We start from the raw sequence: 27515 nt of genomic DNA on the forward strand, positions 1-27515 counted from the left end.
GGGCCCGCCGGGGGTCTCGGGCTCAGGGCCTCCTGGGCAAGGGAACCCAGCCAGAGGGAGGCGCATGAGCGCGCGCGACGGGCGGAGGAGGGGGAAGGAGCAGGCGAGGCGGAGGCGAGGGAGGAGGGAGAGCGAGGGAGGGACCCGCCTGCCGCGCCCAGGCTGTCCAGCAGGTGTGGCCACAGGCGCCCATCTCCACTGTTGTCCTGTGGCTGAGCCGCTCCGGGTGTCCGGGACGGTGCGTCCACCAGGGTGTGTGTTCGCGCGGACAAGCGCCGCCCCGGCCCCGAGCCACCGGCTCGCTCCTCTGGGCCGCGGTGTACGTTCGCCTCCTGCAACTGTGTGCCGAGAGGCAGGAGGACCATGAAAATGATCCACTTTCGTGCTCCAGCGTCAAATCGCTCACCCAGGAGGTGAAAGGCAGCGAACGACTCGGATATTTCCTGACGCATCCAGGTGTGGGCAGCGCGGGACAAAGGAGGCTGGGACTCACAGGGCGGGGCTGGGGGTGGGGCTCCGCGGGTGGGCGTGTGCTGGCAGGGGCGAGGACCCCACCCTGGTGCCTACTGGAAAGCCAGATTTCACTTCCTCCGCCCTCTGAGGTTGGGCGCCAACCAAACAATGGGGAATAGTGTCCCAGGCAGGCGCCAGTCGCATGTACCAGTCTTGGCTCTTTCCCGGAGTGCATGCAATGTGCACGTCTCGCTGCGCCCAGGCTTGGGGCGCGGGGCAGCTGTCTCCTGGGAGACCCTAACACTGCTGTCCCCCACCGCGCCAGGAAATGGGAGCTCTGAGAGCCCACAGGGGCACCTGCATGTCACCACTATCCTTCCTCTCTTCTACCACGTGGAGGAGGCATGCATCAGCCTGGGTTGCCTCATTTCTCTCTCCCGCACCTGGGCTCTGAAGGTGCCCTCAGCCCCAGGGACCCGCTCCCGCTCCCGCTCCCTGCCGCCTCCCTTCCCGTGCCCTTTCTTCGCGTGGGGCGGCGGCTACGTTTCCTGGGAGTGAGAGAGGCCAGGCTGCCCAGAGCTTCAGCCTTGAGGTACGGGCACGCGCTGCGCGGAACTGGAGCTACCTCAGAAGGAAGCCTGTGAAATCTGTTTCAGACAAAGGAAAAGGGCTGTGAGGCGGGCAGGGAGGGACCCTGCGGGACCTGGGTGTCTGGGAAAAAACGCCCCTTGGATTGTTGGTGGACGTTGGCTCTCGCCAAGCTGGAGAAGGGAGAGTTGTTTGGGAGAAGACAGTTTTTCTGACAGTCCCATCCTCGGGTAGTAAGTGCCTTTGTGCTTGCAGGAGATCTGGTGTGAGCTGCTAGGGCGTGTGTGTTTGTGTGGGCGTGTGCGCGCATGTGTGCGCTTTCGGTGCGTGTATACGTAGGCTGGTGTGTGCCCGCTGCCATGACCCACTCGGTGCGCACAATCTGGAAGAGTCATGTCAGGGCTCAGCATGTTAGCTTCTGACTCTTGAATCTATTTACTTATTTATCTCTGGGAATTCCTCTTCTCACCTTCTCCAAGGCTTGAAGCTCCACGATTGAGCTGTCTTCTAAATGCAGAGCTCTTTGCCCACTGAATGTTCTGGAGGATCTTGATTTCATTCTGAGCTGAGCACTGCTTAATCTTTAATGAAAGCATTAGCAGCGTGGGCAGTTTTCCTGCTGCCACAGGGTTGCACACAAACGTTTGCCGTGTACTGTCCTGTGACCCAGAGAGAGTGATTGTGCTCTTTGCTTTAAGTCCTAAAGTGCATGTACAAGTGCTTTAACCCATCCTGAACATGGCCATAATGAGGGGCAAGAGCAGGCAGTGGGCTGTGGAGTTCTCCTCTGCTCTCTCAGCCCTCTGTCTGCCCTGTCCAGACTCACTTGGTGGGAGTGCCCCTGACTTTTTCCCCTTTCCGGACTAAGTCTTAGAATAGATAAGCCATCCCCAAAGGACATGTATTTGTTGTCTGGTGTTCTGGGAAACAATAAATTGTGCCAGCCCAATAACAGTGTGGAAAGTTAGAGTTTGTTCTGCCCAACTGATGCCAAAGAGGTAAAATGAAGTGTTCCAAAATGTTGATTTTGGCATTCTGAAAAGAAATCCAATGTTTCATTTTGTGGCACATCTTTTGCTGCCTTTAAGTGGAAATTATCATTTAACCAATTAAAATGAATTAAAAGGTTTTTATTTTGATAATTTTGGACCTTGTACCTTCCTAGAGTGTTCTGTACCCAGGAATTGAAATTGCGCTTCTGGGTGTATGGTCCCAAGAAACTTTCCATTTGTTTAGAGTGAGAACAAAATGATTTTTTTTTTAAAGAACCTTTTGGAGTCACCAGTATGTACCCTAGGAAGTCCATCTGTCCTTCCTTCCTACCTTCCTTCCTTGCCTTTTTCCTCCATTCCTTGGAATTGCCAAGTTAAAGGAGCGTGTGGACTGTTGCACAGTGACGAACACATCCTCCCTCCATAACCTGCGCAAGAGGTGGTTTATAGGTTCTTTTTGAAAAACAATAGCCTTTAAATATTCTTTAAGTATTATTTTTCCAAATTATATATTGTGCTGTATTTTGGCAAAGAAAACTCTCCAACAACCGACCTAATGGCAGGTCTCAGCAGCCTGATAGCCATTCCCAGGAGGAGATACCAAAAGCCACTTGCTCTGTCTTTTTTCACAGGGTCTGGGGTTCTTTGTCAACACGTCATTTGCATGTGAATGTTTAGGTAGGGTGGAAGAGGAATTCAAATTGACATTGAGCAAAGCAGAGTCTAGTGCACCAGACAGAGGCCTGGGGAAGGGAAGGAGTTGCTAAATGCTCTCTACTGGTCTTTTCAGATTGAGCCAACCCTTGATCCTGGAGACTGGAGAAGGACGTGGCTGAGCTCTAACCTCTTTCATTCAGTCTTCCTCTTTCAAGTGGAGCGGAGTCCTAGCCATCTTCCCCATCTGTCCACGTTTTTGGATGCCAGCATGGTATTCACAAGTCCTTCTAATGAACCTACTATTTTTAATCCTGACTTTTATTGAGTAATATGCAGACTTTCACATTATTCATTCTTTAGCAAAGCCTGGTACACATGGTTGATATTGTTGGAATCGGCTGCAAATTTGGATCTGGATTTGAGTAGAAATCCTAGCATAGTCCTAGCACGTAGTAGGCACTCAGCAAATACTTGTAGATATAGATTAACTTCCTTTCCACACTATTAAATCCATGAGTTCAGGAATATTTTGTTGTTGTTGTTCATCAAGGAGTCCCCAGTAGCTAGAGTAGAATCTGACATATAGTATGTGTTCAGTAAACACTTGCTGAATGAATGAGTGCCCAGCATTTAGTCTAGCTCATTACCTATCAGCATGAGGGTAGCATGACAACATTAGATTGGGAATCAGGTGATGTGTGGTTTAGTTATGTTACTAACCAGTTGTGTGACATTGAGTGACTCATTTGACATTGGAGTCAAAGTTTTTTCCTTTGTAAAATAAGGGAATTGCGTAGATAGATGACTCCAGTTTTAAAAGTATATGGTTTACTTATTACATAAAATCAATTACATTTGCGTAAAACATTGCTGTTGACAGAGTGGTTGTATACATATTATCTCCTGTGATTTTTATAACTCTCTTGTATTATCTCTGTTTTATCTCAATCTTAGAGTTATGGAAAAGGAGGTCCAGAGAGATGAAGCAATTTGGGTCACCTGGGAAGTAAGTGAACCAGAACCCAGGTCATTTGACTCAAAGTCCGGAGCCCTTTCTTCTCTGGAGCACTGCCTCTTGAGACTTGAGAGTTAGGATGCTTTAGGCTGAAAGTAAGACAGCAGGCCAGCTAACGTGGCTTCAATAGTAAGGACACTTATTATCTTACCTAAGGAGAGGTCCAGAGGTAGGGCAGCTTCAGTGTTGTTCAGCAGCTCTGCATGGACCCACACACTTTCCACCTTTCCACTCTGCCATCCTCAGCACATCAGTTATGTCACCCAGTCGTCATGATTATGAGATGGCTGCAGTAATTCTGGATGTCACCAGGCACTACCACATCCACCATATAAAACGCGGTATTTCCTCATGCATTCCTTTTAATCATGGAAGAACACCTTTTCTAGAGGCCCTCATAAATCTTCTCATTGGTTCCCATTGGCCAGGATTGGGTCATATACCCATGCCCTAGCTGCAGAAGAGTCTAGGATGGTGTGTGTCTGGTGTCTTCACTCTTCACTCTCTATAACGAGAGATGGACTTTGCCATTATGGGGGGAATGGAGAGGTGTGTGTGTGTCTGTGGTGAGGGGCAGGGATGGCTGTTGGCTGAGCAAGCAGTAGTGTCTGTCAGAATAGGTCAAAGTGAGTTACAATTATTGTTATAATACAACTGTCAGGAGAGTTTAATAAGAAGTTACATAAACCCTGGCATATTTCAGGGACTCTCTGTGTGATCAAATTCCAGGACAAGAAAAATTATTGGATAATTCTTCTTAGTTTGTGTTACTAAATATCAGTTCAGTCCTTACTGAATTGCTGGGTTCTGGGCAGCTACAAGCCATCTCATATGTCAAGTGCTTAGTCCCCAGCCCACAGTAAGCGCTGAGAAAAATATCAACTGTTATCTTGATATTATGTGAAGGTGTATTAGAGGTAATCCTAAGTAGTGGGAAGGCCTTGACTTAGAATCTAATGTTTTTAGCCCAAATTCTATCAGTTTCTGACTGTGCAAGACCTGAGATGATGTGTGCAAAAGCACATTGTGACTGTCAAAACACCATCCAAATGGAGAGTACTACTCTAATCAATTTAGTTTTAAAAAAGGGCAAGAGCTACTGCTCCCTGAGTTTCTTCTCTGTTGGAGCAGGAATTGGATGGTCACATGCAGACATCCATATGTGCTAAGCTGAGTGTCGGGCCCCATGACAATCCTGCTGTGAAATCCAAGCCAAGAGCAAATAACAGCCATACCTTTTCTTTTTTTTTTTCTGCTTTTTTTTTCTCCCCAAATCCCCCCAGTACATAGTTGCATATTTTGGTTGTGAGTCCTTCTACTTGTGGCATGTGGGACGCGGCCTCAACATGGCCTAATGAGCAGTGCCATTTCCCCACCCAGGATCTGAACACTGGGCCGCCTAAGTGGAGCACGCGAACCCAACCACTTGGCCTTGGGGCCAGCCCCAGCCACACCTTTTCTGCTAGAAGGACAATCCCACAGTTTTCTCTATCAAACTCATCTAGAATGCCATTCAGGGTCCACTGAAAATCAGACACAAAAGGAACAGAAGGGAGAGACAGTTTGTTAAATAGTGTGGCCCAGCTCTGACGTTTTTAGGCCTAGATTACATGGGCCAGCTCTTTGTATTAAATATATTCTGAAAAAAAGTAATGTTATTTCAATGGTCTACTAAGATCTTATTGTTGAGGATTTTAGGCTGGTTAATTTTAAAACTGCAGATGACAAGCAAGCTCCAAGGAGTGGAATTTGCTTGCCCTTTGTTGGGAGGCATTTGCATTTGTGGGGGGAACCTCCATCTGTGGAGATGCCTCCCTCTGTGTGCCAGGGGGAAGCGGGATGGCCTTGTCTCTGGAAACTCTTAATGGGGAAGGCAAGAACTTAAGTTGGTTACTGTCTGGCAACCTCATGTAACTGATTTAGGGTGGTGGCTTCTGGCCTTTACTTAATCCAATTTGATTCTTATCTAAGAGTTGTGGGACCACCCAATGGCCAGACCCCACCTGCACTGATACCATTTTAACTTTTTACGTGTTCTTTCTTTTGTCTTGTAAAGAGATGTTCACATACCTATGCCTTAAATTTAGCCTTACTCTCCACCCATGTTGGCAGCAGAAGCGGCAGCAGTAGCGGGGGCAGCAGCAGCTTCCCATGCCAGCATCATCTCTGACTGCCCGTGGGTCCTGTCCCCATGCAGCAGCCCTGACTGCCCATTGGTCCTGTCCCCATACCGGCAGCAGCAGCTCTGCCTGCCCATGGGTCCTGTCCCCATGCTATTCCACACTATTCTCTAAATAAAAGAGCACTACTCCCAGATCTTGAGAGTCCAAGAAATCTTTCTTTCGACTCCTTGCCTCACCGACCCTGCGTCATTATGTCTTGATGTCCTCAAAGCAATGGCAGAGTGCATTGACTGTGAGGACAATGCAATCCTGTTAGCTCCACATCGGTTGGACAGTATATAGCTGGATGCTTTTCACTCATCTAGCAAACTCTAATTCAAACTGACTTTAATGTTAAGGACATTTACTGGCTCATATAGCCAGGAGTCCTGAGTTAAGGACTTAATTCAAGGACCGTCCTGCCTTTTGTGATGGCTTTATCCTCGGACTGCTGTTGGAATGGTTGTAGTAGTTCCAGTTCTCACGTTTTCATAGGGTCCCCTCCAGAGGAAGAGAGAAACCTCTTCCGACTCAGCATTCCAAGCAAAAGTCCTGCGGTCACTCTGATCAGACCTCCTAGGCCACATGCCCAACCCTGCACCAGTGACTGTCATCAGTGGAAGGGAATTTACTGATTATCTTAAGGTGACCCGAGCCTGACCCTGGGACTCAGGGTGGGACCAACTTCCCTCCTGGTGGTGTTCTGCACGGGAGAGGGGTCAATACCAAAAATCCAGGCCTCTTCCCAGAAGGAGGAAGGGGAAGGGGGCAATGACTTCTAGGAAGATGACCTCCAATAGCTAGTCTAGATGCTTTGTCTGGGTCAGCGGTTCTCAAGGTTGTTCCGGGACCCCTGGAAGTCCCTGAGATCCTTTCAGGGCATCTATGAGGTTCAAAGTAATTTCAAAATAATGTGAAGATGTTGTTTGCTTTTATTGGGTAGCAGTTTTATTGAGATATGATTCACATACTGTAAAATTCACACACGTACTCAAAGTGTATAAATTTAATATATTCACAGAATTGTGTGAGCTTCACCACAATCAATTTTAGAACTTTCATCATCCCTGAAAGAAGCTCTGAGCCCTGGAGCATTCATACCCTTACTTCCTCCCAAACCTCTCACCCCTAGGTAATCACTAATCTACTTTCTGTCTCTATGGATTTGTCTATTGTAGACATTTGATAAAAATGTAATTGTCCAATATGTGGGCTTTTTTGTCTGGCTTCTTTCACTTAGCATGTTTTCAAGATTATCCATTTTGTACCACATATCAATGTTTCTTTCCTTTTTATTGCTGAATAATATTTCATTGTATGGATAGATCACATTTTATTTATTAACTCATCAATAGGATTGTTTCCCCCTTTTGGCTAACATGAATAATGTTGCAGTGAACATTCTTGTAAAACTTGCTGTATAAATACATAGTTCATTTCTCTTGGGTGTATACCTAGGCTTGAAATTACTGGGTCATGTGGTAACTCTATGTTTAACCTTCTGAAGAACGGCCAAACTGTTTTCCCAAGTGGCTGCCCAGTTTACGATCCCACCAGCAGTGCATAATGGTTTCAAATTTCTCCACATATTTGCTAACCCTTATCTGTCTGATTATACCATCTTAGTGGGTGCGAAATGGTGTCTCATTGTGGTTTTGACTTGCATTTCCTTGATGTTGAGCTTCTTTTCATGTGCTTCTTGGCCATTTGCATATCTTCTTTGGAGTACTCTCTATTTGGATCTTTTGCCCGTTTTTAAATTGGGTTGTCTTTTTATTATTGAATTGTAAGAGTTCTTTATATATTCTGGATACAAACCGCTTATACAATAAATGATTTGCAAATATTTTTTCCCATGCTGTGGGCTGTCTTTTTACTTTCTTGGTGGCGTCAAAAATTTTTAAATTTTGAAGATATCCGCTGTTTCTGTTTTTTTTCTTTTGTTGCTTATGTTTTGGATGTCATAGCTAAGAAACTATGGCCTAATCCAAGGGCATGAGGAATTATGCCTATGTTTTCTTATATCAGTTTTATATAAAGTTTTAGCTCTTCTTTTCAGATCTTTGATTCATTGTTGTGTTAATATGTAATTGACATACGATAAACTCACCATTTTAAAATGTACAATTGAGTGGATTTTTGTATATTCACAAGGCTGCGCAACCATCACCACCATCTAATTCTGAAACATTTTCATCATCTCCCAAATAAACCTGTGCCCATTAACAGCCTAAGAGGGTTCTGTACCAATTCCACTGTATGAGGGGGTTTCCCCACACATGCAACAATTCTCTGACACCAGCTGCACCTACAATTCAACTCAGTTCTGACACTGTCTACCTGGAGATAGCATCAAAACCCACAGGTTAAGGGCTCAGGCCCACAAGACTGCCCTCCCCTTCAGGTGACAGTCCCAAGTCCAGGTTGTCACCTGGGCTTCTGACCCACTGGCTATAGATTGGAGGTTCCCATGACCTCATGTGTGGGTTTGATTAATTTGCTTGACTGGCTCACAGAACTCAGAGAAACAGCCTGCTTACTAGATCACCAGTTTATCCTAAAAGGGTACAACTCAGGAACAGCCCTATGGAAGAGCTACATAGGGCAAAGTATAGGAAAAGGGCACATAGCTTCCCTGTCCTCTAGGGGCACGCCACTCTCCCCAGATGTCCATGTGTTCACCAACCAGGAGCTCTTTGAACCCCATCCTTTTGGGTTTTTATGGAGGCTTCATTACACAGTTGTGATTGATTAAATCATTAGTCCTTGGTGGTTGAACTCAATCACCAGTCCCTAACCCCCCAGCTCAGGGGGTGGCACTGAGAATTCCAATCCTCTAGTCACCTGATTGGTTCCCCTGGAAACCAGCCCCAATCCTTAGGTGCTTTCCAAAAGCCACCTCATTAACATAACAGAAGACACCCTTATTGCTCTCAGAATTTGCCCCATGGAGAATCTAATATGAGATTGACATGCCTGCATGATAGGCATTCTGTAGAGAGCACAGTGTTCTCCTAGTTCCCACTGTGTGTGATGAAGGATTCAAGTCGCTCCTCCTATGAAGTATCAGAGAGCCGGATGGGGAGTCCAGAGATGGAAAAAAATGAGATTATGATCAGAAGACGTTATGGCAGGTTTTGCAACTGAGATTGGAACTCTATTCAAGCTAAAAGGAGTCAGTATTCAGCCCTGGGAGGGATGTGTAAGCGCTTCTCGGCCTAGGGTGTTCATGTGGCTCTTCTGTGCTCTTGGCAAAATGCAGATCTGATTCAGGAGGTCTTGAGGAGGGCCTTGGAATTTGGCACTTCTGACAAACTTCCAGGGGATGCTTATGCTGCTGGTCTGTGGACCACACTTGGAGTAGTATGGCATTAGTGAAATTTATCTGTCTCATAATAATATTCTTAATTTCCTGAATGTGGAGACTTTTTGGCCCTCGTCTCCCTTGATAATACCTCACCCAGCGCGTTTCCCTCAGTAGATGTTCAGTGAATGATGAGGTGATGATCAATGCTGACTAGCTTCTGATGAGGGGGATGGGATGGTTCCTTTTAACTCCCTGCTGCAGCCAAATCAAGAGATTGTTTTTTAAATAGGATTTCCCAGGATGTCCAGTCTGATGACTGTTGAAGGTCCATGAGAGCAAATGGGGGCCTGGGGTTAGTGAGAGACTTCTTGTCCCTCTGCTTCCCAGTTTGCTTTCCTGTATCCTGGACTCTTGTGGCATTGCCAAGGAATTTTGGCAACTTTTCAGCACAAAACCATTCATTGTGTATGAGCCAGCACTGTCTGGAAGCTCCCAATGGCATAGAGGGCCAGCTGTTCTTACTTGAAGAAGTGACCCCAAGGGACTATGTCCTGGAGGACGGTTAAACAATGCATTTGAGGTGTAACATAAGCTCTGGAGCAGTTGGCTGTGGTGAGTTTCTCTGAAGGTGCAGGAGGGAAATGAGAGGATTGCTTTAGGAGAAAATGAATTTTATTTTAAAAGGGAAGAACATTTGTACAGATCAAGCAATTACGTTTTTCAAAAGTGAATTAGTAAACTTTTTTGAAATAATAGCAATCTTATTCGATAAATATTTTTAAAATATTTTCTATATGCCAAACACTGAGCTGGGAACTAGAGATAAAAAGAAAATAAAATCAGCCATCAAGAGGCTCACAGTCAGTTGGGAGAAGAGAGACAAGATAGTGACGCAAGGACAAAATGTAGGGACAGGTCTGTGCAGGTGGAGGACCAAGAGGAAGAGTCAGTAGCAGACTGGGGCATCAGTAGTATCTCTGGTAGAGGTGAATCTTGATTAACAATGAAAGGACAGTGGAAGCTAACTCTCTGAAGTAGGTAAAAAAGGCACTCCACGCAAGGTGATCCTTTGCTTGGTACAAAACTCTGGGCGTGAAACAGCGTGATTGGGCATGGAAATGAAAGAAGGGAGAATTGGGGATTAGTCCCAGGTGGTTGGTTTCAGTGACAGGAGTAATGGCGATGCCACTCTTGGAGAGACAGGACTGGCCACATAATTTTGGGAGCCCAGTGCAAAATGAAAATATTCAAAACTTACTAAGAATTAAAGATTGCAACAGCAGACTGTTAAACTAAGTATGGGGCCCTTCTAAACATGGTGCCTGTGCAGATGCACAGGTCACCCGCCCATGAAGCTGGCCCTGAGCAGCTAGAGTAAAGGAGAAGCAGCTTGGGCAGGAGATGACAAGTCCCATTTTGGGCATTCACGTTGAGGTGCCTCTAGGGTATCTGAGCAGAGAATTCCCAGCAGACAGTTGGAAAAGGAATGAAAGTCAGCACAGCGGTCTGGTATGGAGACACAGATAAGGGAGTCGTCAGTGTTCATGAACATGGAGGTCGAAACCGTGTGGAATGAACAAAACTTCATCATGCTGCTCTTCCTTTTTTGTCTGTTTCTGCTTGGGGCATTCTTGTAGATGAAGCCAAGGGATTATGAGCTCTGGACTTCTTTCCTAGTGTGCTTGATCATTTTTCCTTTATTAGGCAACTCTGACCTGAACAAGAGCTTCTCCATTTTCTTCCGCAAACAAGGCAGCCAAATAGAGTTATCAGTGGAAAAGCATTTTCCTGCTCTTAATCCTCATTTCCCAGCTTGGACTAGCAAATGAAAAAGGCCTCTCTCAGCTTTAAGGTTCTGAGTTACAAGCACAGGATTTTCACTCTAGGAAAGTTGCCCTTTAAGACAGTGTTGTGAACATTAAATAGATAATACATTTAAAAATTCTGTCAATGTGGCACCAAATGAAAGTTAACATGTTATATGAGGGACAGCTTTGCAAGTTAGGCTGCAGTAATTTATCCTTTGCTTAGTATTGATTTATTTCTCAGATGTCTTCTTTGGCAAATTTTGTTTTCTATTTGCTTTCCAGGGGGTTATTGTGAATATTAATTATAATAAATCCAAATTCTGTAAAGTCGCTCCAAGAAATAATCTAGTATTAGTAACGTAATGACCTGGATCTTAGATATAGAGCAATAGAGTTTTGTTTGAATATATCTATATACTAAGATAAGGTTTGGAATATGGTCATTCTGTAGCAGGGGAATGCAATTAGCGTGTTAACAGATCAGCATTTGGTTTATTATCTGTCACCTCAGAAGCATAATTTTTTGCTTTAAGGCACTAGGCTTTGGTGGTAAATGTTGGTCTGAAAAGGACTTACTGAACCAGGGTCTTCACATACAAACTAAAAATTCAAATACAATATCATTGTATTTGATGGATTGATAATAAAATTAAGCAGTTTTAAAAAAATCAGTAATAATTAGCCATATTAAAGGAAGAGAGGACCAAAACCTAATTAATACGTTGGCTAATAGTTCTTCCTTGACGTTGCTAGCTGATGTTATTTTGGGGGCTTGTCTGTACACATATTACTGCTCATTGTTGTGAAAATAATGTGATCTGTATCTGTATATAGGTGTCATGTACAGTGTTATGGTGGTGTTGGGTATTTATTGGTTCTTTGTTTAGCAGCATCCTTTCTCTTCACTCATAAGCCTCTTGATATCCTTGAGTCTTAAGTAAATAGTGTACATTAGCTATTTGATTACATTGAGATCCAGAGATGGTATGTAATTTGCCCATAGTTGCATATTTAGCAAAGTTAGGATGGGGTATGGTATCTTAGCTTTTAGGTGTGCTCCTCCACCACTAAATACTACTGTTATTTTGCTTTTGAATCTTCCTTCGTAGCCTAAATGATGTAATTCTTCTCCACTGACAACACTTTTAATTGCACAAGAGAAAAACCGTACACTGACCGCATTTCTGGGCCAGCAAGCACCTTGATATCTTAGACCTGTCATCTAAGGACAGAGTTTTAGTTCTTCTCTACTTTCTTTTAGTCAACATGTGGCTCAATGTTTATCCAAATGAAAACTGCAATCAACTTACCCTGTATTTATGAATGTTTTGCCATCTAATGTAACTAGGTAATTGAAAGATATCTTCCCTTTCCCTTTACATGTTTGGCATGGTTCAGACATTGTTTGTAGTTTGAAATTTAAAATTCACTCCCAAGAAATTGCAAAGAAAAAAAAGATGAAGGATGATACCAATAGAATTTTCTATCCATCCTCTATGGTAATTTACCTTGTAGTTTTGAGGTTGCCTCTGGAAGTGAAAAACCTAGCAATCCTAGACCATGGTATTTGGAGGACTTCTAAATCTCTGAGGTACTGAATTTTTAACATTATTTAATTTTAATTCACTAAAACCTAAATGTAAATAGCTGCATGCTAGTGGCTGCCATATTGGACAGCACCGTGTTAGCCTCTGAGCAGTGTTAACTCTGCAAGGAAAGAGGAATTGCAAGTCCAGGTGGCGAGAAGCACATGATAATTTCCCTGCCTTTCTCTATTTACTTCTGTACCATTTGAAGTCTTGGTAAGCATGTGTTAGTTTTGTAATTTGTAGAGCATAAGTCACTGTGAAGAAGGTAAACGTGCCTTTATTGTCAGAGAGGACTTAGAAAGTTGGAAAGGATTTTCGACTTTTAGTCCAATGCCTGCATCTTTCTCAGGATCCCCTGAAGTCCAGAGCAGTGAAGGGCACTTAACCTGGTGAGTGACAGAGAGGACTGGGACCCAGGCCTCCAGACTCCTGTTTGCGTGGTTCTTTTCTCCTCATGATAAGGCGTTGTTGACGTGAGCATGGTCACCGCTGCTATGTTTTTCGTTTGCTCTAGAAATAAGTGACAAACAATGATTAAAGTTCAAGTTCCATTGTTCATTGCTGGTATATAGGGAAGAGATTGACTTTTGTGTAGTAACCTTGTATCCTACAACCTTGCTATAATCCCTTATTATTTCCAGAAGTTTTTTGGTGATTCTTTCAAACTTTCTACATAGATGATCATGTCATCTGTGACCGATGACAGCTTTATTACTTCTTTCCCAGCTGTATGCCTTTTATTGCCTTCTGTTGCCTTTTTGCATTGGCAAGGACTTCCAGTGTGACATTGAAAAGGAGTGGTGAGAGGGGACATCCTTTTCTTGTACCTGATCCTAGGGAGAAATCTGCGTTTCTCACCATTGAGTGTGATACGAGCTGCAGGTTTTTTTGTAGCTATTTTTTGCCAAGTTGAGAAGGTTTCCTCTATTTCTAGTTTACTGAGAGTTTTTATCATGAATCAGTATTGGATTTTGTTGGATGATTTTTCTGAATTTCTGTGATATGATCGTGTGATTTTTCTTTTTCAGATTGTTGTTGTGATCGACTATATTAATTGATTTTCTTCTTTTTTGAGGAAGATCTGAGCTAACATCGGTTGCTGATCCTCCTTGTTTTGTTCAGGAAGATTAGCCCTGAGCAAACATCCATGGTCATGTTCCTCTACTTTATATGTGGGACGCCTGCCACAGCATGGCTTGATAAGCGGTGTGTAGGTCCACATCTGGGATCCGAACTGGCGAACACTGGGCTGCCAAAGAGGAATGTGCAAACAACCACTGCACCACCGGAGCAGCCCCTATATTAATTGATTTTTAGCGGCAAACCTGCCTTGCATACCTGGGATGAATCCCACTTGAGTGTGGTGTGTAATCCTTTTTATACATTGTTGGATCATCCAATGGTTTAGACAAAGGATAGTAACTCCTAAAACTTGTGATCATTGATTAATAAACAGCACCTCTCAAATCAGTAATTTCCCATCATTTATTTTAGTGAGAATATCTTTTTTCTTTAATAATTATTATAGAGCACAATAATTCTCTTTAATGATTATTATAGTGAAAGTTCAGATAATACAAAAGATGATTCAATGAAAAATAAATCGTCCTCATATCCCTGACCCCAGATGTACTCCTTAGGGGTCACTACTCTCTACAGATTTTTTTGGTGCATCCTTCCAGAATTTTCTATTTAAAAAACAATGTTGACCATCTTTTATTAGGGAATAATAGCAACCCCATGGAGGGGTAGTTTGTATGGGCCAGAATGACCTGGGCTTGTATTTGTGTTGGATGAATGGAATTCACATCCCGGTTTTTTGGAATGTCCTCACTGCTTCTTCCGTTGCATCATTTTGTTTTCCTCCTTTCCAGTGTGACTGGAATAAATGCTGTTCCCCCTTCTCTGCTTGCCTCTGTGTCTTTCAGACTCAGGATGTCTTCAGAGAGGACCTTTCCTCCCAAGGACGCTTTAAAATTGGACTCCCTCAGTGACATGTGAAGAACAGTCAGAGAAACTGAAAGACATCTGACATGTGAGATTCCTTTCAAGGAATAGTGATTTACATAGATCCCCCAGGACCCGAGACAGTGGGGACAAGAGGAAAGGGGCCTGGCCTCAGGGAGGAGGAAAGCGGAAAGGGAAGGCCTAGAGATTTCTCAGTCGTGTGTGAGCGGGATGCAGCGAGGGTATCAGGTGCATGTCCATCTGCTGGTCCCTGGTCTCATTTTTGCAGGAGGGCTTAGAAAGGTTCTCCAGTCGATCAGTTGATCAACCAGTGAGCATTTATGGAACCACACAATTTTAATGCCCCATCACACACACTGTCGGAGTCTTCTCTCTAAAGTGACACTCCAGATCACATTGCTCCTTGTCACTGTTTCATAGCACTTATGGCTGCTTATTAACTCCTTCTTCCTTTGGGTGCCTGCTTGCTTGCCTTCCCAGGTAGACGGGGGCAGGGATGCTGCTGCCTCCCAGGGTCTAGAACATCCCCAGTGCCTGGGACACCACAGGTGCTCAACACAAACATTGGTTAGCTGAAAGAATCCATACATGAACATACTTTACCAAATAGTCATGGCAGTGGTGACAGGGACTGCCACAGTCTATTGAGTACTTACTACAGTGCCAGCCCCCCACTAAGTACCTTTCCTTTCATTTCATCCTAGAAGCAGCCCTATGAAGTGGCAATCCATGTCTCTGTGTTACAGGTGCGGAAAATGGGCCACAGAGATGTATCCTGTCCCAAGTCCCAGAGCCAGTGAGTGGGGGGCTGAGATCTGAACGCTGCTCTGACCAAGACTAAGAAGTTTAACAAACTAAAGTGTAATCCCTAGAGATGTCAGGCTAAGCGGTACCTTCAGAAAGAGGGCCGGCCAAAGAGCAGGTTTCCGCCTTCCAGGTGAGGTCCGGCGATGGTAGGAGACCAGGCACCTGCTCTTCAGGAACTGAGATGGAGACACACACAAGCACACACACACACACAGAGCCTGTCAACAGAGTGCTGGGGAGCGGGTTTATCCCTGATGCAGGTTTATGGGAGATATTTTGAGCAGTTGTGAATCATTTAAGTGCAGAGGCAGAAACGCTCCCTGGCATTGAATCCTAACTGAAAATTGTGCATGAAGTTAAATTAGAGAGGTTCAGCAGTTACTCATTTATTTTCCTGTTAATGAATGGGGGAGAGAAAACCACCCTTCAGCCGTCAGCCATGTGTCTCACCTTTTTGCTTTTCTTTCCTGGCTCTCTGAATGGCCCCTGCTTGTTGTGAGTCTTTTTATTTTTGTTATGTCATGTGTTGTCAAATACCCGAGAGCCATTTTCCCCTTCTGGGTGCGCAGAGAGCGCTCAGTCTGATGCATTTTCCTACCAGGAGAGCTCCAGCAGAGAAGAGGCCTAATGAGCGCCCTCGTCCTGGCAAACCCCCTCCTTCTCCGAGCCCCACTGCTTTCCCGCCTCCTCGGCTTTCTGCTGTTTGGGGACCAACTGAGCCGATTATGGTGAATTTATACAGCACATTGTATTTTGTAAAAGGCCTCACCTTCAGTTTATGGTCATTTCCTAAGTCACTCACTAAACAGGGAAGGAGGAGAACCTGGGGGATGCAGGCCTCACAGCCAGGCTCAGGCTGGTGAGGTAACCGGGCCAGGGCAGAACTTTCAAGAGGGACCAGGTGCATCTTGTGAATGAGGGTCAGGCCTGTTCAGAGTCTCTGAGCGGCATCCTCTCACGTCTGTTTGTTTAACAGCTTCATTGGGATATAAAATACATGCCATACAAGTCACCCATTTAAAGTGGTTTTCAGTAAATTCACAGAGTTGTGAGACCATCACCACAGTCAATTTTAGAACACTTCATTCCCTCCAAGGAGACATCAGCCCCCTTGGTTGTGGCTCACCCAACCTCTGCATTTCTCCCGGCCCTAGGCAACCACTAATCTGCTTCCTGTCTCCATCGATTTGCCTCTTCTGGACAGATCACATGATGGAATCATACAACGTGTGGTCTTTGCGACTGGAGTCTTTCAGTTAGCATAAGGTTTCCCAGGTTCCTTTACATTGTCGTGTGTATCAGGACTTCATTTCTTATTATTACCGAATGAGATTCCATTGTATGGATCTACCACAGTGTGCTGATCGTTCATTGGTTGATGGACATTTGAGTTGTTTCCACTTTTTGGCTCTTATGAATACTGCTGCTGTGAATGCGTGTGTGCACATTTTTGTGTGGATGTATGTTTTCATTTACCCAGGAGTGGATAGAATTGCTGGTTTATGTGGTAACTGTATGTTTAAATTTTGAAGAACTGGCCGACTGTTTTCCATGGTGGCTGGACTATTTTACATTCCCACCGACAGTGTGTGAGGGCTGTGATTTCTCCATGTCCTCACCAGTAACACTTGCTATTATCTCACTTATTGATTGTAGCCATCCTAGTGGGTGTGACGTGGTAAAGTGGATTTACACTGTGGCTTGGATTTGCATTTCCCTGATGGCTGCAACCTGCATCTTGACAATAAGTTTTTCCTTAGGTGGCTGAACGTTCTGTTGGGGTTAACATTTGAACAGGTGAGGAGAGTGGGGCTGTCTCTGGAGCCCGACTCTCCTCAGGCAGCCTCATGGCCATGGGCGTCCCCCCACCCTAAGCCTTTTCCATCTGTAGGGCTGGAGGTGGTGGACCATGACCGAACCACTGCCCAGGCCCTCACTCTGTTAGCCACCGTCAGAGTTGGCCTTCTGCTGTACTGGCCGTTTTTAATTATCACTCGATCCACTAGAAAAATGAAGATTCAAAGCAATTTGCTTTTAAAATTCAGTTACAGAGTTGTCCTGTCATACCTACAACACTAGTTATGAAGTTTCTGAGGTCACAAGCGTTTTTATGAAGTCACTGTACATCAAGCCCACAGCACAGAAGAATGTGTGTGTTTTCCAGCTTTCCTTTGTCCTCAAGAATGAAGAGTAAACAGAGCCAAACCCTTGGAAATGTAGTTTTAATTAAATTCTTTATTTAGAGATAGTTGTAAATTCACAGGTAGCTGTAAGAAGTAATACTGTGAGATCCCGTCCTTGGATCTGTTTCACTGTGAGAGAAAGTGAAGATTTACTGGGGAATTGGAAAATAACTCTGGGAGTGAGCCAAGAATTCAAACTCTGCTGCCATCAGCTCCTGCTTTTCCCAGGATGATGGCCATAGGACCCCAGGATCATATGAGCTGCTCCCAAGGATGGTTCTTTCTTGACAGGGGCTCTTCAGCTTTGCAATTTGTTTTGGCTTAAAGTAGACAAACCTAATATCACACCCCTCTCTTTCTTAAGCTCATCCCTGCTCTTCAGGGTCAGATGCTAATATTGAGTACTTTCTACCATGGCTGCTGCTACCCCTAATCCACTGAGATTTTAAAAGAAATTATGCCTGCCGAAGATCTCATTTTAACTTAGACCTGCCCACACTAGGAAAAAAAATCCTCTAAATGAGGCAAAGAATGTAAATGAGCTAAAGATTATAGAGTTGGTCAGCGTAGCACCTGGCACATCAGCTGAGTCCAGTGCTCTCACTGCTCCCACACGTTTATAGAATTATCACTCTGTGTGAGGCCCTGCTTGAGGTGCTAGGGTCACAGTCAGAGAACAAAACACACAGAAAGCCCTGCCCTCATGGAGCTTACATTCTCCTAGGGGAGACCGAAACATTTAAAACAACAACAACAACAGTAATATCTGGAGTCTGCCAGTTGTTGGTAAATGCTTTGGGTGAAATGTTGAGGGGAGGGGCAAAGTGGGAGGGAAGGGGAGTGGGGGTGGATTCCAGTTTCTCTTGAAATTTTTACTAGCGTGCACTTGCAGTACGTTACATCCCCAGGACTTGTTTATCTTGTAACTGGAAGTTTGTACCTTTTGACGGCCTTCATCCATTTCACTTACCACTCAGCCTCTGCCTCTGGCAACCATCCATCAGTTCTCTGTCTCTATGAATTCTTTTATTTTTAGATTGCACATATCAATGAGATCATATGAGGTTTGTCCTCTGACTTATTTCACTTAGCATATTGCCCTCAAGGTCTATCCACGTTGTTGCAAATGGCAGGATTTCCTTCTTTTTTGTGGTTGAATAATATTCTTCTTCCATCCATAGAAACTTAGGTTGTTTCTATGTCTTGGCTATTGTGAATTATGCTGCAGCGAACATGGGATGTAGATATCTTCTCAATGTAGTGATTTTTTTCCTTCGGTAAATACCCAGAAGTGGAATTCCTGGATCATATGGTAGTTCTCTCTTTAATTTTTTGAAGAACCACCATACTGTTTTCCATACTGGTTGCCCCAACTTACACTCCCACCAGCAGTGCACAAGGGTCCCCGTTTTTCCACATCCAGTGGATTCCAGTTTTAAACAAGGTCAGGGAAGCCCTCCCTGGGAAGGTGGCCTCAGAGCAGGGGTTGGCGAACCTTTTCTGCAAAGGGCCAGAGAGTACATACTTTATCCTTTGCTGGCCAACTGCTCAACAACGTCTTAGTGCAAACGCAGCCCTACACATTACATAAAGGAATGAGCATGGCTGTGCCTCATGAAACTTCATTTACACACACAGGTGGTAGACCAAGTTTGGCCACAGGCTGCAGCTCGTCAATCCCTTGCATTAGAATAAAATGTGCAGGAGGTGAGAAATCAGGCCCTGCAGATATCTGTGGGGAGAGCATTCCAAGCAGAAGGATCAGCCAGTGCAAGGCTCTGGGTGGTGTGAGAGAGAACAGTAAGAGTTGATTGAACAAGCGCAAGGGCAGCAGGAGATGAAGTGAGAGAGATGGTCAGGCCAGTCCTACAGGGGTTTGCAGGCCGGTGTAAACTCAGTACCTGTTTATTAAGAAGATTCAAAAGAATAATCAATGAACTGCTTTTTTAACAATGGAAGTATGACATGCTGATGGAAAAGAATTATAACTGTACAGTAAAATTATAAGTGTACAGCCTGCCACACTTTTATAAAGCGAACACTCTGGGGTGACAGCACGCAGATCCAGAAACACCCCATGACTGGCACCCCAGAAGCCCTCCTCATGCCTCCTCTCGGGTGAGACTGCTGGAGGGTGACCACCATCCTGGCTTCCAACACCATAGGTTAGAGGTGCCCGTTGGTGAACTTCATAGAATTTCTCATAAAGGCATCGTGCGGTCGGCACCCATTTGTCTTCTTGCGTCTGGCTCCCTGTGCACACTGTCGTGTTTTTGAGATGCATCCTTGTTGCTGCTTGTAGTTGTAATTCTTTAATTCTCACTGATGTATGGGAGTCAATTCTATGAATATGACATTATTTAGTTATTTTTTCTACTGTTGATAAACAGTTTGGGCCATTACAAACTGGTTTGTTAGCTTTAACTTTTTTTTAATAAATAGTAAACTCTTAAGTACACAGAGCCAGAAAGATTTAGGGGCTTTTGGAGTTTTTGGAAAGCTTTTGTTTGAGAACAGGACAGGCCGGGACCATTCGCAGACCTGTCCAGGGGTGAGGTGGTCGTCCTGCTGCTGCAGCTGAAGAGGTCAGAGCCGTCCGCGCTGCAGCTGCCCGGGCCTGGCAGGCAGTGGACGTTCATCACGAGTTGCGGTTGCTCAAGTTGTCCTCGGCACACTCCACCTTCCCCTTTGACGTTCCTCCAGTAGGTGTTTGTCTATCTGTTCCAGGATGAGGCTCCTGTGTGATCGGGCCTCTGGGGCTCTCACAAGCTCTTCCACAGCCACATCTGTGGGATCACGAAGAACCTGCCTTCTCCAGACCTGTAAGCCCACGGTGCAGGAAATTTTCTTCCCACGTCCTGGGAAGGAACTTAAAAATTTAGGCAACTCAAGGGGAATGTGCCTAGAGAAGAGAAGACTGTTTGCAAATATTCTTCATGACGTGCTCAAGCAGCACCATGAGCAGATCACTTTTTGATGATTTTGAAGCTGACCTTTTTGAGAACATAGTTCTTGTGCTGAGAATGCTGACCAGGTGCAGCTGTAGAGTCATGAGGTGGAAACCTGATCACTTTATTAGGATGACCTTGGTGGCTCTCCCATTTCTCCCAGCCCCACCTGTCCTCTTGCCCCTCTGCTAAGCCTGCACAACTTCCCTCCCATCTGTAAGTCATCCTCTTAGTAAACAGCGTGGCCCCAGCTGCCGATCAGATGGCCTTGGCACCTGGCTAATCATAGAACACTCCTGAGTCACCAGCGGGTTTCCACGGCCTCCGGTTCCTTGAGCACTCTCTGATCCAACTGGAGGGGGAAATTCCTCCTTGTGGACTCATTCTAAATTGAGGAGTCCAAAGAAGACAAACAAGCTGGTAATCTGAGGAAATGATTAGGCTGGAAAACACAAGAGAGACCTTGCAAGTTAGCAGTTCTGAACATTCTCACGTGTTTATATATGTATGACACATCTTACACCAGTTCCCAATAGCATGGGTTTTTCTAGACTATTCCATTGTACTATGAGAATCATTGTAAAATACCTGTTTTATGGTGCATTATTATAGGAGGGGTGCTCTCCTTATCTGACATGTAAGAAATTCTCCTGAGAGGAATAGACACCTGGCACAAAGTAGATGCGTAGAAATTGTTTACTGAAAGAATGAATAGGGAAAGTCTGTCTTTGAACTTCATGCAGCAACTCTAACATCCACTATACTGGTGTCTCCAGAACCCAGCATTGCTTGCTGTTTGACTCTAGCTGACCCAGTCTGACCACCCAACATCTTCTAGAAGACTTCCTGTCATTCATTCATTCAGAAAATATTCGCTGTGCCAGGTACCCAGAGGGGATCTTGGGAAACAGTGGTGGACCAGACGAGATAACCTCATGGGGCTTCTGCTCTGTGGGGAGAGGCTGACAGGAAGCAAACACTCACGCAAATCAAAATCAGGACAGGTGCTGATGAGGTCTGTGTAGAAGATAAAGCTGGGTAAGGGGTTAGAGTGCAGCAGAGCAGGGAAGAGGGGTGCTCTCCATAGGTGGTCTGGGAAGGTCTCTCTCCTGAGGTGGTATCTGAGCAGAGGCTGAAGGAAATGAGGGAGACAGCCGAGTGGATATCTGGGAGAAGAGCGTTCCGGAAAGGAGAAGAAGCTCAGAGGTCTTAGAACAGAAGAGAGTATGGTGTATTTGAGGAACATGAGGGAGTGGAGTGAGTGAAGGGAGAGGGCTGGGAGAGAAGCCCAGAGAGAGAGTGGGGGCCCACCAGGAGGGTGTTACAGGTCACTGGGAGAACTTGGGGGCCACTGGAAGGCTCTGGTAGAGGCTGGCCAGCTCAGACTATGTGTCTTAAGAGGATCCCTCAGTTGCTGCGTTGAGAGTAGGCCCAGGGTGACAGGAGCAAAGGCAGGGAGACCCCTTAGGAGGCTAGTGCACTACTCCAGGGGAGATGTGCCCTGTTTGGTCAGAAGTTTCGGTACACCCAAGGCTGCCAGAATGTGCAGTGGTCCAGAACAGGCGGCTCTACTTTTGTGTGAATTTCAAGCTCAGGAGATAAACATGGTCTTGGCCTTGGAGGGGGAGCTGGCAAGGGCTTCCCTGGTCCCCAGCTCCCACCTTCTTCCTCTCTGAGGGCTGTCAACACCAAACATAAACCCGAGCAGAGCAGTGTACATCTGGGTGTCAGGAACATTCATTGCACACCTGAAATTACAGTAGGACCCCAGGTGTTTCCTCATCATTCACCTTCCACCCCCACTGTCACCAGCTTCAGGGAACCCCCATCCTCTGAGGAGCACGAGAGTCTCACCCAGCATTGATCACCCAGGGCCCCCACTGGGGCTTCCCCCTGTGCCTTCCCCCCCGGCCTTCTTGTGGGAATGAGTTAGGCCTTTCTTTCTTTTTTTACTCAAGATATAATTGATATATAACCTTGTCTAAGATTTAGATGTAAAGTGTTGATTTGATCTATTTATATACTGCAATATGATTACCACTATAGTGTTCTATCATACCTCTACTGTGTCACATAATTATTTCTTTTTTGTGATAAGAACATTTAAGATCTACTTTCTTAGCAATTTTAAGTATATAATACAATCACTCTGCTGTGCATTAGATCTTCAGAACTTATTCATCTTTTAGTGGTGAGTCTTTACCCCTTAGGAATATCTCGCTAATTCCACCCCCCACCCCCAGCCCCTGGTAACCACCTTTCTACTCCCTGTTTTTATGAGTTCAGAATTTTTAGAGTCCACATACAGGTGAAACCATAAAGTATTTGTCTTTCTCTATCTGCCTTATTTCACTTAGCATAATGCCCTCAAGGTCCATCCATGTTGTCACAAATGACAGGATTTCCTTCTTTCTAATAGCTGAAAATTATTCCATTGTATGAGTAGACCATATCTTCTTTATACATTCATCCATTGATGGACACTTAGGTCATTTCCATATGCTGGCTGTTGTGAACATGGGAGCACATATATCTCTTCAATATCCTGGGAAATATACCCAGAGGTGGGATTGCTGGATCATATGGTAGTTCCAGTTTTAATTTTTGAGGAACCTCCATAACATTTTCCATAGTGGCTGCACCAATTAACATTCCCACCAACAGTGCACAAGGATTCCCTTTTCTGCACATCCTCGCAACACTTGTTTTTTTATCTTCTTGATGATAGCCATTTTTACAGGTGTGAGGTGGAACTGGGCCTTTTCTCACCGTGATTTCACCTAAGTCAACCAGGGTGCACTTTCCTCAGACTCCTCAGGGACTGGACTCACCTGGTTCACTTAGCTGGTGGAGGTGTGGCCCGTGAGAGTCGATCATTCCAACTCTTAGGTCTGGTTTAAAACGCTTGGTCTTTACCATTTGAATTCTGGATTGGTTATCTCCTGGTGTGTAACAAATGACCACAGTGAGTGCCTTAAAACAACGCCCATTTATTAGCTCTGTAACCAGCAGTCTGGTGGGCTCAGCTGGGTCCTATGCCCAGGGAATCACAAAGCCAAAATCAAGGCATCGGCTGGGCTGGGCTGTTATCTAGAGGCTCAGGGCAAGAGTCTGTGTCCAAGGTCATTCAGGTTGGTGTCAGAATCCAGTTATTTTCAGTTATAGAACCGAAGGCCCCCTTTTCTTGGCTGTTGGCCAGGAGCTACTCTCAGCTTCCAGAGGTCACCCACATTCCTTGTCATGTGGCCCCCTGCATCTTCAAGCCAGCAATGATGCATCGAATTCTTTTCATGCTCTGACTCTCTCTGACTTCTCTTCTGCCACCAGCTGGAGAAAGGTCTTAGCTTCTAGGGCTCACGTGATTATGTTTGGCCAAGCTGGATAATCCAAGATAACCTCCCTGTGTGAAGGTCAGCTGTGCCACGTAGCACAGCAGAAGCATGGATGTGTTCTCTCATCATGGTGATAGGTTCCAAGGATTAGGGCAGGACATTATTGGGGTCCACCTTAGAAAGTCTGCCTACCAAGAGAGTCTTTGCTTCCAATATCAGTAGTATTTGCAGACCTGCCTTTGCCCTCATGGCTGGTGTGCCTTGGCAATTACTACAGTGCTTTTTTATTTAAAAGATTTTTAGAGAGGCACTTGGCATTTTGAAGCCACTTGGTGCCCAAAACACAGCATAGTGATCAGAAATCAGTGCTTAGTGGTTCTGACTCTGAATAACAGGAAACAAGGAAATTATTGCCTATTATATCATTATGTGATCATTAAAGCTTCTATTTAAAGGTATAATTATGAGGGCTGAGATGGTCAAGGTATTTTTTGTGTTTGAAGACTCCCGAATCATAAAATGGGAAGGAAGCTCTAATGGTCCTGAGCATCTGCTTTTACCCATCACAGCCAACTTCCAGGTAACATACCAGATGAGTCTTTCCAACTCTGACCAGATGAGTCTTTCCAACTCTGCTGGTGCCTCTTGTGACTGGGAGCTCATTACCTTACAATACGCTCTATTCCATTCTTAGACAAGTCTATTTATTAAAAAATTCTTTCTTTTATTGGCCCATATTGGCATCCTTCTGACTTTCACCAAGAGTAGCCATTTATGGCCTATAGCCACACCAATTGCTTCTTTTTTCTTATAAAATATGGTTATTCAGATGTTTGGAGGCAAATATCAAGACTCAGAGCGTCTCTTCTCCAATTAGACTTGAGCTTTGCTAGCCTACCTGGCATGTTAACTTCACTTTTGGTGCTGGGTACCCCTTCAGAATGTAGGCTCCATCACTCGCAAGAACCTTCTCTGTTGTACTCTCCTCTGTATCCCCAGCTCCTAGCACAAGGCATCATTCAGAGTAGGTACCATTACTACTTATGATGGGACGCAGTCGCCTTTGGAACTTAGGTGTTTGTGTGTTCTCCCTACTGACACTTCCCAGTCTTGTGAGTCATCCCAAGTCTTTACCTAGAAACAGTTAATGTTTCCTGTCTTAAATCCTTTCCAGAACAAGGCCCATAAATAGATAAATAAAAGAAGTTAATGATTCAGGCAATTGACAGAAGTTACTTCCATAAGTAACAAATTTTGGTGCTTGATGTAAGTTGTGCCTCATTTAGAGTTGCAGTGAAAGGAGGAGGTAAAGTCATTACAGAGCAAAAAGGATCATACTAAACTTGGAATTGGTTTTCCTTTCCTCTCTACTCAGGTGCGTGGAGTCACTTAATCAGGTGCATCTCTCAATGTGGGCACTTGGCTGCAGAAGATGTGATTGCCTTGCTGCTTCCTTTACAGCAAGTACCTTGTTACCTAGAGGTAGCAAATATGGGGTTTCATGGTGGGTATTGGCTATAATTTCAAACATTACTGCTTAGTTTAAAATGCTTAATTTTGTATAATGTAATTATTGAGACATTTGTGTAATTTTTGTACAGAAGAAGTCTAGGTAATTATATCTGTAAGAAATTGCATGTTATAGCCATTAGCTTGATAGCTCAGCTGTATAACCTGAATGCATTATAACGCTCCCATGAAAGAACATTGCACACTTATAAGAATTTCAGGATGCAGTTCTTCTCTGTGAAAATTTAATGTGGGAGTGATGTCAGCATCATGGCAGAGTGAGTTATTCCCTTTGTCTCTCCCCTCTAAATTACAACCAATTGGGCATCCATTGACCAACAGAGGATTCCCTACAGAGCACAACAGGATGCCTAAGAGATCTATGCATCTATACATCTGAAGGTGGGTGGTTTGGATCCCTGGTAGGAAGTGGAAACAAGAGAGCAGCCCCCTACCCCTTTCCTTTCAGCAGTGATCCGGGGCGTGGATCCTCACATTGACATGTGTGGGTGAGAGCAGACTCTGGGAGAGGAGAAACAATGGTGTGGGTTGGTCCTTACATGTCCCCTAGTGGACCCAGCCCATACGACTGCAAGCAGACCCACCAGGACCAAATACTTTAGGCACGGCTTGGTCCCTGCCCATCTCCCAGTAGATCTAATGTGGGTGCCCCCTCCTACTCCCCTAGCAGTAGCCAGATCTTTCCAACTGTGGGGACAACATGCAAAACTTGGATTTTCCTGGGGTTGCACACTCAGACCTGATTTTTAAACACATACCAGCTAGCACCAGAGAACAGAGGCTGCATGAGCGAACAGGAATAACGACCTCTCCTTGTTTATTCTCTGTTCAACCCCAGTGGTAGCAGGTGAACCTGTGACCAGAGGCTTCAGGAACCATAGCAGAAGTGATGACCCAGCTCCCAATGGCAGCACCCCTGACACTAGCTCCCACTGCAGCAGGGACTGCTCACAAATCCCCAGGTCCCTGGGCCCCCTGCAGCAGTAGCAACACCCACAGACCCAGAACCCCAGCAACAGAGCAACCAGCACCCACAAACAAACTTGGAGCAGCAGCACAGCTGGTAAAGGGGCAGCAGCATCTGAGAATGTGGAGAGCCCATGGAAAGACAGTAGAGGACATGAGACTCAGGCAGTCCCAGAAGTAGCAGAAATGCTTGCAGCCTGGTGACCCCAGCGGCAACACCTGAGACTGCAGTAACATCATAAGCAGCAATGCACTGGCAACCTTAGGGGCACAAGCAGGACAAGGAGGGCACTGATGATGCCTCTGGCAGAGGCAGTGGAGAATGAAAGTGCAGGCTCTCAAATACAACCGGAAGCAGCTCAGAACCAAAGTAACCAAAGCTGTACTCAAATAAGAAAGGTGAGTACTACCACAATGTGCTGACAGAGGATCAATTCATCAAACACCATCAAGAACTGTAGTAACATGGCAGAAGAGAAAGAAAATGACAGCTCCTCAGAAACCAAACTTGATGTCAGAAAAGATTACAATCAAACTGGCAGAGAATTCAAAATAGCTTTCATGAAGATACTCAATGAGCTACAAAAAAACTCAGAAAGACAGTTCGGTCAGCTCAGGAATGAAATTAATGGACAGAAGGAATACTTCACTGAAGGGATTGAAACTCCAAAAAAAAAAAAAAAAACCAAACAGAAATTCTGGAGATGAAGAACACAATTAATGAGATGAAAAATAATGTAGAAAACATTAAAAAATAGAGCAGACCATATGGAAGAGAGAATTAGTGAGCTCAAAGATAGAAATCTAGAAATAGGAGCCGGCCTCATGGCTGAGTGGTTAAGTTTATTTGCTCCACTTCGGCAGCGCCAGGGTTTGCCAGTTCGGATCCTGGGTGCGGACCTACACACTGCTCATCAAGCCATGCTGTGGTGGCACCCCACATAGAAGAACTAGAAGGACTTACAACTAGGATATACAATTATGTACTGGGGCTTTGGGGAGGAAAAATAAAGAGGAAGATTGGCAGCAGATGTCAGCTCAGGACCAATCTTCCTCACCAAAAAACATACCTTAAAAAAAAAAAAAAGAAATGTAGACATGATTGATGTGGAGGAGACGAGAGAACTAAGATTTTTTTAAAATGTAGAAATTCTACAAGAAATATCCAACTCAATTAGGATAAGTAACATAAGCATAACATACATACCAG

At 44.9% G+C, this 27515-nt stretch overlaps 1 long non-coding RNA gene across 3 annotated transcripts; it reads left to right on the forward strand.

The window, feature by feature from the left end:
• Nucleotides 1-150: 150 nt before the first annotated feature.
• LOC106824078 (uncharacterized) lies at nt 151-27515 on the forward strand. Of its 3 annotated transcripts, none has more exons than XR_011497354.1 (4): nt 151-456; nt 2824-2961; nt 25185-25313; nt 26178-27515. It is a non-coding gene; the product is annotated as an uncharacterized lncRNA (long non-coding RNA). The 3 variants fall into 3 exon arrangements; XR_011497353.1 differs by lacking the exon at nt 2824-2961 and adding an exon at nt 14500-14606 and having other exon boundaries at nt 160-456; nt 26178-27046; XR_011497355.1 differs by lacking the exon at nt 2824-2961 and having other exon boundaries at nt 165-456; nt 26178-27513.

The sequence above is a fragment of the Equus asinus genome, chromosome 23 (genome assembly GCF_041296235.1).
Source record: "Equus asinus isolate D_3611 breed Donkey chromosome 23, EquAss-T2T_v2, whole genome shotgun sequence".
NCBI lineage: Eukaryota > Metazoa > Chordata > Mammalia > Perissodactyla > Equidae > Equus > Equus asinus.